Source organism: Ammospiza nelsoni, chromosome 3 (genome assembly GCF_027579445.1).
Source record: "Ammospiza nelsoni isolate bAmmNel1 chromosome 3, bAmmNel1.pri, whole genome shotgun sequence".
Taxonomy (NCBI): Eukaryota; Metazoa; Chordata; class Aves; order Passeriformes; family Passerellidae; genus Ammospiza; species Ammospiza nelsoni.
Genome location: NC_080635.1, coordinates 102,009,661 through 102,021,526, shown reverse-complemented (window position 1 = coordinate 102,021,526; position 11,866 = coordinate 102,009,661). Strand labels below are relative to the sequence as shown.

At 41.5% G+C, this 11,866-nt stretch overlaps 1 long non-coding RNA gene across 1 annotated transcript in view; it reads right to left on the bottom strand.

The window, feature by feature from the left end:
- Positions 1 to 1,732: 1,732 nt before the first annotated feature.
- LOC132070608 (uncharacterized) overlaps positions 1,733 to 11,866 on the bottom strand; it is a 97,508-nt gene continuing 87,374 nt past the window's right edge. Inside the window, exons 4-5 of the long non-coding RNA XR_009418025.1 lie at positions 4,450 to 4,495; positions 1,733 to 2,077 (exon numbers count right to left, since the gene is read on the bottom strand). This is a non-coding gene — a long non-coding RNA (uncharacterized LOC132070608). The remainder of the gene's footprint in view (positions 2,078 to 4,449; positions 4,496 to 11,866) is intronic.

The window sequence follows — 11,866 nt, the reverse complement described above, 5'->3', positions numbered from 1 at the left end:
TTTCTGGCCTAGATGCAGGGGAGAAAGTCTTCAGTGAACCTGGTACTGTTTACTGAGGGTCACTCAGAACAAATGTTTTCTGTATTAATACAATTCTGAAACGGTGAACTAGCTCCTAACCAGGTAACAAAGTGAATAATTGGTACAACTTGCTAACTGGTTAGGGTTAACTGTGTGTAACATCTCCATTGATTTATGACTGTCAGGTTCACAGGTTACTTAGATTGTTCAATTTAGCACTTTTCCCCAGCTTTCAATTGAACATTTTGAACCAGGTGTTCAATGGATTGATCGATACAAAGTACAATAGGTCTCTGCACCAGTCCATAAACAAAGCTGATTTTTATAGCCTTGGTGTGATTTAAACCTTTCACACTTTAAAACATTCTGCAGCACTCTTGCCATGTAAGCATATGCTTCTCTTCACTTTCCTTAATTGACATCAGATTGTGCCTGAGCAACATGCAGGGCAATGAAAGCTGCTGTGTGCCTGGAGGGCCTGATCCTGCAAATGTGTGTGCCTGACACTGCATGCAGGTAAGTAACTCCTTTGATCCCAGTGAGGCTATTCACATATATAACCCTGTTAAGGGGAATTAGTTGTAAGGGAAGGACTGACATTTGAATATTGAGCTTTGTGGTTAGGGAGAGCTTTCCTAGCACTCAGAGGTCATCGGGAAAGGCAGATCTCATTTGCTCAAAGTGACTTACGCAATTTGCACGAATTCTCCATATGTCAGGTTCCCTCCTCCCCATAAAAACAAACTCATATGTTCACCTTTGCAGCTTGCCCCCCACCTTGTGACTGTACATATCACATGCCATTTTGTAGGGATTCATGTTCACCTGCCAGCTGAATTTGACGTCTGGCTCAGGGAGGAAAAGGCAGAACATCAGGAGAGAATTGAAATACAGATGCAAGCCCCAGGAGTCGTCAGTCTGTAGACCCCTTACTGGATGCCAAACTCTGGGTCTGCACCAGAGCATTTGAGCGAACACACCAGATATCTCATCCCCCATTGCATGATTTGGCCCAGCTTTTACTCTTTCAATTAGCAAAAACTAGGGTTTCAAAGGTTTGGAGAATGAAGACCTTGAATCAGGTTTTGAGGAGGACCTCACTCTCAGTGCCGCTTGGAGTGCCGATGGCAGAGCAGGGGAGGCTCTTCAGTTCTGAAGCCAGGGTTACTCTCATGAGGGAGCTGAAGAGGAAAGGGCTGCTCCCACTTTCTTTCCCCAGCACATGTCACTGACCTGCCGTTCACACATACACACCCATCCTGAGTAAGTGCTGCTTGTCTGGCTGACCTTGGCCAGAGATTTCTCCAGTACAGAGAGAGTCTGTCTGAGTAAATATCCCTCAGGCATGTGGAAAATGGGTAGGGATAACAGATGAAGTCAACACATGGAAGAATTTACTGTCTTACCCGGAGGTAAGAGGCAGATCTTCCTTAAGTACTTAAACAACTACAAATGTTTTCAACTCAGTGTTGGTATAAAATAATAATGAAAATAACCAGTCCTCCTTCCTTTTAAAAAGTGGGAAGAGAAGAGGAGGGAAGGGATAGGGGGCAGAGAAAGGTGAGGGGGGAGGAAGGAGAAGGGGAAGAGGGAAAAAGGATATCTCTCTGAGCTATCACCACAATGCAGCTTTCATCTCGCACACTAAAAAGGCACAGAAAATGTGAAACAGTTGCAAAAGTCTTAAAGAGCAAGTTAAATGACTACCACAGACCGGGATCTTTTAATATCTATTGAGCTGAGTGTCACAGACTACACATATTTTTGCATTTAACACAGCTTTAAATAGTATACATAAATGCATGTCATTGAGCAGTGACAGGAGAATCAGGCAAGTACTTTTACTTTAAAAATATCTTCCTTCTGTGTTGCTGTTTCACCTTGAAAAAGTGCCATATTCAGCATCCCAGGCCCTGGTCCCTGAGCACCTTCCTTTGACATCAGTCCCTGTGGATCAGCCTCTTTGAGCCGAGCAGAAGTGTTTGAGAACAGGTCAAGTTTGGCCTCAGAGGGTGTATTTTGAATCAGCTTTCTCATGTTCTTACTCCATCAAAACCTGTGAAAAGGAAATGAATCACGTTTGGATTTCTGCAAGAAGTTGGGGATTATGCAAACTATTTCCTGGTACATTATAAGGAGAAATGCTTATTTTTATAAATAATGTATTTATCTAAAACTGTAGCCAAATAAAAGGCTCCCATTCCTTAGCATTTAGATACAGAAACTGCCATAATTTAACAAACTGCAAATGAAAACATAACTCCTTTATGAAGCTACCCTCATAAAATAGATTTTGTTACAAGAAGAAGTTGCTGTAAAATAGAAAGAGCACTAAGAGCAGAACAGTGTAAGTCTGGAATGAGATTTTACCTTAAATGCTATTCAGTAAATGAAAAGAATCATTAAATATATTACAAGATATTACTAGAACAATCCATCCAAGTATTTTTTATTGCCATCTTCTCTTACAAACTCATTGAAAATTTTGAGGGAAAGAGGCCGGAAAATCAAGAAACAGCTAGTTTCATAAGGAATGAATATATTTTTACTGATGATTTCAAGGCCAGTAGAGCTGCCACCAATGACCTGGGTGAGGCCCAGCGTTGCCCCTTAGGCACCGTAGAACTGGACAGCTGAGTCACAATGAATCTTTGTGACACTGATGTTCACTTTATCAGAAAAGGAGAGAGTCTGATGATGGTTTAGCCATTTTATTGTTGCCAGTGTCCAGATCTTAACTCGCTTGAATGTGAGGACGCTCCTTCTAGAGCTACATTTGCACCTATGCAGTGTTTGCACAGTGTTTAGCACAGTGGGCTGCTTTCAGCTCTTGGAGACCAAAGACACTACGGTTCTGCTGCTAGTTATGATGAGCATGGATATGTTGGTTTTCATTCAGGAAAAGGTTGCTAGATTGTCATTAAGTAACAGACCCAAAAACAAGACAGAAAAATTGAATGGAATCATAAAATACAGAATATGCTGAGTTAGAGGGAGCACACAAAGATAATTAAAGTCCAACTCCTGGCTCTGCACAAGACACCCCAAGAAACACACTACGTGCCTCAGAGCATTGTTTAAATGCTTCTTGAACTCTGTCAGGCTTGGGCTGTGACCACTGCCCTTGGGACCCTGTTCCAGTGCCCAACTTCCTTCTGGGTGAAGAATCTTTTCCTAATATCCAGTCTAAACCTCCCTGGCACAGCTTCAGGACATTCCCTTGGGTCCTTTGGTGGGACATTGGTCACCAGAGGAGACATCAGCGCCTGTCCCTCTGGATCCCCTCCTGGGGAAGCTGCAGACTGCAATAAGGTCTCCACCTTTTCCACTCTCAATATTCCTCTGACAGAAAGTTGTCCAGCCATTTATCTGCTAAATAGCTTGTAGACAATAGTAGTGTATAATTAGAATCACTGGCATTTTGGTTATTTTTAAGCACAGGATTTACCTGAAAATAGCCATACATATGTTGCAATGATTAGAATACCACACTGTTTTAATTTTAAATTAACTTTTAAAATAAAAATTGGTGTAATAAAATAGAAGTATTTTTTTATTTTGGTGTAGAGACAGTTGCGTATGAAAATTATTTATAACTAGTTTATAACATTTGACAATCCCATTCTTGATCAAAACTAGAGATATTTACTAATTTAAAAATTCACAAATTAAGCCCTTTGAAAACTTTTGTACAAACAACTTCAGATCCTCAATTTCTAAATTTCTAATGGTTGTTTATGAAGTTCATTTTTATTTTTTGGTCATATCCCTAAAAGAACCCCAAACTATTAAACAAATGTTAGGCTGAGCTGTGTCCAGACAACAATAATGAATTCTGCAAAAATGGTCTTTTTGAAACTCTTCATTATTAGGGCACCTCTTATAAAAAAATATCTGCCCTGCAATATCTCAAATCTATTAATGTCTGTTATAAATTTCTGCTTTCTGCACTGGAATGAAAGACACAGAACTGCACTTCAAGGAATTAAATTCCATAGCCAGGTAGCTTAATTTGCCAATCCGTTTCATCCATAAAACATAGTCTACACACATGGATCACATTATTGGGAATTCAAAGGTGAATGAGAAAGAGCAGCTGAGTGAATAAGGAACAGAGGATGCAGGCATATCCCAAAAGCTTTTTCTAAACAAGTATCAAAAATCTTAAAATTAAACCACCACTGTATCAAATGGTCTCAGTCAGACACAAAATGAGCCATATTCAGGCATAAGCAAGGCCAGACCTCTTGAAACTGAGTGTTACAGAAAGGTCTCAGCTCCAGAAAAACTCCAGTGGCGTGTTAAACAAAATGAGACATTAGCATTTAGACACAGACAAAACAGCCTGGGATGTAAACCTGCCCTAAGTTCCTGGCAGCTTCAGACAGAAAACACACAAATAGATGAAAATCTATTTTAATTACTCACCAGAACGCTGAAAGAACAAAGTAACTCACTTTTATAATGGCATTTTCTGGAAAAAAAAATATTCCCAATTCAAAGAACAGCTGATGAAAAAATTTCAAGGCAACTTCAGTTAGAAAAATCACAGTTACTACTTTATAAACAGCATTTAAATGGTACTCAGAAGGCATTCCTAGGAAGACTGCATCTGCCAGTAAACTGTCCCAGGTCATCTATAGAGCACTGGTCAAACACAAGAGCCTGAAGCCTGGTCAGCCTTTTATTAAGAGAAGGACCTTTTTGAGAACTGTAGAGCAAATTAATTGATTTGGTTTCAGGTAAGACTATCTCAACCCTTGTTTTCCACATTGCCTCCTGCTGTGGAAATATTACTTTGTCATGTATACAGTGCAGAGAGCTTCAGGATGTAATGAATATTGAGCCAACATTTCTCTTAGTGGCCAGTTTTCTAAATGTGGGCAGGCAATCATATGCACATGCACTAATCAAGCTTCACTCTTTCCACAGGAGGCTGCTTAAAGAGATATATGGTAGTAGGATTTGTTCTGTGTTGCTCAGGGACTAGGGAACAGATGGAGAAAATTTAATTCCCAGGGCCTATGGCTGCTAGGGGATTCCCTCGTGCCACTTAAGTCTTTGAAGTAAAAAGAAAGAAAGTTTCTCAAACCACAAAAAGAAAATTTTACTCCCTACTAACTTGTCTATTTATTTTAAAAAACTCTTTCAGCAGAGAAAACATTTCTCTGCAGCAGATATAACAGCTGCCCCAAATCTGTGGAGCAATCCCATGGTGTACACTTGTGGCTGTCCTGCCAATTTCCTTTTTAACTAAACCACAAAATGATGGGATGCCAACCACAAGAGAGCAAATTATTCTGATGTTCAGCACTTACGTGTGGAGAATATTAACTGACCCCTTTTTTTGATTAATTGGACCTTTTAATGCCATTAGGGACAGGGTTAGGTTATAGTTTCCTACTGAGTGGGACAGGCAAGTGGCACAAAGCGCTTATAAATCACCCAGCTCACAGGGGCTTCAGCAGCCGTGTAAATATACAGATGTGGACAAAATAAAAGTTAATTGTGTTGTTAGTCACATGAACAGAAACACATAGACAAGTGTTACTTTGAAGAAAACAAGCTAATTTTAATAATGGTAAATGCAGTTGTTATTGATGACAGCTGGCTGCTGGACTGAAGCATCTCAGGGTTCTCAGTCAGAGTTCAGGAAAGCCAACAGGGCTTGGCAATGTAGCACAGAAGTCACCAGCACGAAGTGTCAGACAAGTGTGGCTGTCACCAGGCAAGGGGGTGATGTCTAGGACATAGCTGTCCACTCTGAGAAGCCTCCTGCCAGGGAATGCTGCTTGTTTATTGCACTTTGAGCAACCAAAAATGCAAGTATTGAGGCTGCTGCCAGGAGAGGACTGAAGACAAGTCAACAAGAACCAAATTCTTGTCCTTTTTAAAGCCATGGGGTTTGCTTCTCTTCTCTCCTCTGGCCTCTAATTTCCAGTCAATATCTAAGAGAACAAATGAAGATAATATTTAACCTGCAATTTAAGCCATGGCAGAAGAAAAAGTGACCAAAGTAGTGTTGGGGATATTTTAGCTAACAGAGCAGTTAGCTGCTCTTTTGTTGACTCAGCTTAAAAGAGTGAAAAATGTTTGTATTTATTTTAGGAAGACATCAAAGGAGCATCCTTCCAACCTTGACTATAGCCTCTAGGTACTTGTGGTGATTACTGTAATAGAAGCTCTTTTTTGAACTTATTCCTTGGAATGGGAGTCTAGTTTCTTTGGTCTTTCCTCTTCTATCTCACCCTGTCAGAGAGTGGAAAGCAGTTGCATCCCTGAAATTAAAGTCCATACAAAGACTCATTTTCAGGTTTCAGTTCAATACATACAAGGACTTATTTGCAGGTTTCAGTTCCCAGTGTGGAGCTGGAATGGGATGAAGGGGGATTTAATTGTGTTATAATATCCCTGCCAGAGGAGCAGTCTGGAAAATTACATAGCATTAGGATATAATCTCCCCTCTATCTTATGACCCCCATCTTCTCACTTCACCTGCTCCAGTCCCTCAGAAAGTGGCCAGCCCAGCTGAAGGAGGGTGTTTGCAGGCTGCATCAATCCAAGAATGTGAATTGGACTTACAACCCCTTTGTGGGAACCTACCTTGAGGCGCTCCCTGGATTTGCAGCAAAATTTCACCCTACACATGGCCTCTTCACCAAAGTTCCTCATTCAGTGGCTTAAACTGTTGGTTTCCACCAAAACTAGTGCAAACCCCAACTTGTGCCATAGCATCCTCCAGCTACAGGTGGGGAGAGTGCAGACACAAACCCTGTGAGATCCTGCACACTCTCCCTTCACCCACCCTTGTGTCCTAAACCCACAGAGGGACAGCCAAATGCCAGGCACTGAGGGCATGCAGCCCCATCCCACCCTGCAGGAAGCAGCAAAGGTCAGGGACAAGGAGATGATCCTCTTGGGGAGAATCTAGGTGAACATTCCATGCAAGGAAGCATGCAGCATTTAACCTCATGGCTGTCTCTATGCAGAGATCAAATTGCCCCTTCTCTGGCAGAGCCTAGCACAGGGACATCCCCAGGCTACAGGGATCATCTGGGCTCAGCAGAGAGGGACTGTAGCCCCAAGAGAGGGGGTGAGAGGTGAAAGCTGCTTGGTTCCCTCTCTTACATGCTGCCCCAATGCACAGGAAAATTAACAGCAGAAAAAGGCACGTGAAAAAAGGAGAAGTGCAAATTACCTTTTCACTTCACAAACGAGGAGGGAGAGGCAGGACAAACTCCTGCTCTCAGGTCCAATTCCTTTCATGTATACTTCCTGAGGCAGTACAGTTATGTGCCTGCCTAATAACTCAGTCTAGCTCCAGGTAAGCAGTCATTAGTTTTCTTGGGAAATGCTCAAGCAGTAAGATACAAAAAGTGAGTAAATTTATTCAGTCCTCAGTGCTGAAGTATATATAGAGATGTATAGATAATGCACATAAAAACACAGATACAGGGGTACACACACATAGAGAATAATAAAAATAGATAAATCTGGTACTACTTTCTGTAGGGTTGGAATGGAAAGAAAGAAAAAGAGGGGGACATATGAATTTAATAAGCTCAGGCATAATTGCCATGAGTAAATGTTAATGCATAGGGATGAACTTTTATTTTTACTTTATACATATTAATAGGCTGCGTCTTTGTGAAAGAGCGACATCAGACATTGATAAATTTGACAGAAGTGAAAGGAAAAAATGGTTGCACTATTAGGAACATTCCTGAGGTGGTGTTGAATGGTGGCTTTGATATATCAGCCTTCAGTTTCTGAGGACATTCGTATTAACTTGTGTGTACATCCAGAATTCAAATGAGCTGCTCCTTTAGATGCTGACTTTTAGCAGCAGTCCCACCAGACAGGCTGAAATCAAACCTACAGTTTCAGAATGTGGTGTAGTATAATTTTCTCAGTACAGTTTGTGCCTGCTGACTCTCTCAGAAGATTAGAGAAAGAGGAAGCATATAGCAGGTCATTAAAGATCCACACAAGGCTGAAGAGTGAAAAAGAATCTTCAATGAACACACTGCTCCAAGTACACCCTCGTATGCCAAGAGATCCATGCAAGGCTGTGTTTATAATATTGCTGAAAACAGAGAGATGACAAATTCCTTGGAATGCATTCACTTAAAGGCAAGTGAGTGCTAACCACTGACATCTGAATGCCTCAAAAACATCTGAACATTGGTGCATTGCCCAACATGGATGCTCTTTATAACCCTTCAGGAAACCTCTGAGAAAACAGTGCTACATCTGCAAGATATGTATTTGTCTGGAAACATCCTACCAGTACAGTAAGTGTCTGAGAATCTTACAGTAAAGCCAGCATGCACAGGTGCATCACATGGCTTAGGATTCACAGTGAGGAATAAATACAAAGCTGAATCCATGCATCTTTTTCTCATTAGTCCATTGCTTTTAAAAACTAGACATCAGGAGGTTGGAATTTTAAGGTGGGAGTTAATACTACTGACACACACTTCTGAGCAGCTTCAAACCAAAGGGGGGATAAAAAACAAAAAACAACCAAGAAAGGAAAATATTTGGGAAGTGGTAAAGAAGGCAGCCATAGAAAATGAATATATAAAGAGAATAAACAGAGATGAGTGAATGTGTGCTAGATTATATTAATTATTTTACCAGAAAATTTTGGTTTGAAATTTGGGCAATTCAGTGAGATTTCTGTTATAATGTCTGCTTGCAAAAGACAAAAGGAAAATTCTTTTTTAAAAAGTAAAGTATTGAATAACCATTTTCCCCTCCTTTTCCTCATTAGAGTGCAAGTACTCTCTTTGGAGACAGATACAAAAATTAGAAATAAATATTCACCTTTCTGTTCAATGCATAGGAATTAGGTTTTTATCCACTTTTTATCTAGTTTCATACAACAGTTAAAATATTGGATTTTTTTCCCTTTTAAAAATATCAGTCTCCTTTTGGTAAGCAAATGTAGGACATCATCTATATTTTTACCTTTTTTTTTCAGGTGTCAACCATAAGACTTCTGGCGAATTAATTAGCCTGTATAGCCAAGATTATGAGTAGCAAACTAGTAACAAAGATTAGCTCTTCTATGCAAAAAAACCCCAAGCATTTGAATCTATTCAAGACAAACAGTTTTTATCAGACCTACTGTATATTTGAATCTCTCAATGCCTAGTATCACAGCATGCCTAGTAGTTAAAGATAATTAAAGTAATAATACACCTGTTAACTGTGGAGATACTGTACCTAGCATCAGACTGCTTAGAATTACTAACACAAACTGGCTGAAGGGTTGAGGATGCGGTTTGCATGTTCCTGCTGGCAAAGAGAAGCCTCACACCCTCATCCTGTCATCAGTGAAATAAGGCAAGAGTCCTTTTATTTCAGAGCAGAGGCCACAGCCTAACAGACCAACCATCTCACTGATTTTTTTCTTCATAATCAGGTGGACCAATTTCCCTCTTTTTTACCTGCCAGAAACAAGTGGCTTTTTATTAATATCTCTCTTAAAAGTACTCCAACTGCTTACTTGTGCTCTAAATTGCTGCTAAGTGATGAACTCATCTTTTACCTTCTCTTAAAGAAGCAAGCCTCATCAAGACGGGATCTGAGTTTTCCCTCACCCCACGTTTTCAGCATCATCAACATCAGCATTTTAAGTAAGCATCACTGTCTAAAGAGCAGATTGCTTATGCATGACAGAAGTGCTCAAATACTGTGCTCCTATTCAGCAAAAAATATATTCAAAGACCATAGATAAGCAGAAAGACATTATTTAAAAGATCCTGGTTTTAGCAAGCAATATGCTTACTGTAAGGAGAGAGGTGTTTTATTTAACTGGCAATGACTACACTTACTCTGAGCTGGCAATAGCCTGCAACAACAAACACATCCAAGTGTTTTATGCAGCCGTGGATACTCATTTTCCTCCTCCTGCAGATACATTCTTTCTATGTGTCCAGTGGCTAGAAGCCAAGAAACTCATTTCACGCTTGGTAATTCATTGCTAATCAGCGCTAATCTGTTTGGGAAAACATGTATGGCTCAAGCACAGAGAATCAGATCACTTTGGCTGCTTTGTTGGTGACAGTTCACCACGAAGAGCAGCTCTCTGACCTCTTCCATGGGACCCACATCAAGGTTCACTTACTCATGTAAGTTGTTCCATACCAAGAATTTTTCTTTTTGAGATGTGGACATTTAAAATGAAAATAATAATGAATTTTGGTACAATGTGCACCAATTTCACAATTCACATCTCTGGGATCAGTAGTCACTACTAATACAAGTTTACCACTGCAAAGCTTGTGGAAGCCTTCCTTGGTCCTACAGAGATATACTCAAATGAAAAAAAAAAAGGGGGAGAGAGCTTTGTAAGGAAGGTGCCAGCTTTGCTTTGAATTTTTGGCACTTGAATTTCCATGGGGCAGATATCCATCAGCCCAACATTTTATATGGGCAACGATTAGGAGCAAAATTTGTATCACAGAATCTCAGAATATGTTGAGTTGAAAGGAACACACAAGGATCATTGAGTCCTACTCATGGCCCTGCACAGCACCATCCCCACAAGTCACACCATGTGCCAAAGAGCATCATCCAAATATCTCTCAAGCTCTGTCAGGCTTGGTACAGTGACCACTTCCCTGATGAGCCTGTTCCAGTGCCCAACCACTCTTCTGGGTGAAGAACCTTTTTCTAATACCCAACCTAAACATCCCCTGACACAATTTCTGGCCATTCCCTTGGCCATTCCCTGTCACTGGTGACCACAGAGAAGAGATCAGTGCCTGTCCCTCCTCTTCCCCTCACAAGGAAGTTGTGACAGCAGTGAGTGAGGTCTCCCCTCAGTCTCCTCTGGACTAAACAGACCAAGTGACCTCAGCAGCTCCTCATACAGCTTCAACTCCCACCTTTCACCATCCTCATGGCCCTCCTTTGGAGAAGGCCATTAAGGTCCCCAATGGTTTAATGTCTTTTATGTATTGTGCCACCCAAAACTGCCCCCGGCACTTAAGGTGAGGCTGCCCCAGCGCAGAGCAGGACAATCCCCTCCCTTGCCCAGCTGGTGATGCTGTGCCTGATGCCTCTGAGGACACGCTTGGCCCTCCTGGCTGCCAGGGCACTGTTGGTTCATGTTCAACTTGCCAGAACCCCCAGGTCCCTCTCATGGGACTGCATTCCCCAGTCTGTATGTACATCCAGGGGCGGTCCACAAACACAACCCAGAAAATTGCAGCTTCCCCATAAAAACAAATGTTGACTGGGAAGCAAATGGAAACAAATACCCCAAACTTAGTGAAATCTACCAACACTTGGCTTTGAAACCCTGGGAAGACGCTCAGACAACAAATATTGATTTTACTTCATGCAAAATAATGTTTATGTTACTGCTGCAAGATTCCGTCCCTGATACTTTCCCGTAGGCGTTGAGCCATATGTTCCTGCAGTACAGCAGAGGCACAATTGAGCTCCTCTGCGGGACGGCGCCCTGCCAACGCCAGTGCTCTCCCAGGCAGCAGCACTGCAGAGAGGAGCCAAGGCACACGCAGGCTGTGGGCACTCCTGCGTCTCACCCTCCATCCCAGGGCTGGATTTTGAGCCGAGGCTGCTGAGGCATGTCTCAGCTCAGCTTGACGGATCCGTCGGGTGGCTATTCAAATGCGATGTTGTCCCAGTCTCATCTGGAACGCCTGCGTGACAGCATTTCCCACTCATCCAGCTTTTTTTTTAGTCATTAAAAATAAGACAGCGCGAGCCTCTGAGAAACCTGTCTGTAAAATAAAGGTCTGCATTAAAGCCAGGTATGAAAAACTGTCTTCCTGACAAGCAGTTGCTATTTGGAGGTGCATCTATCTCT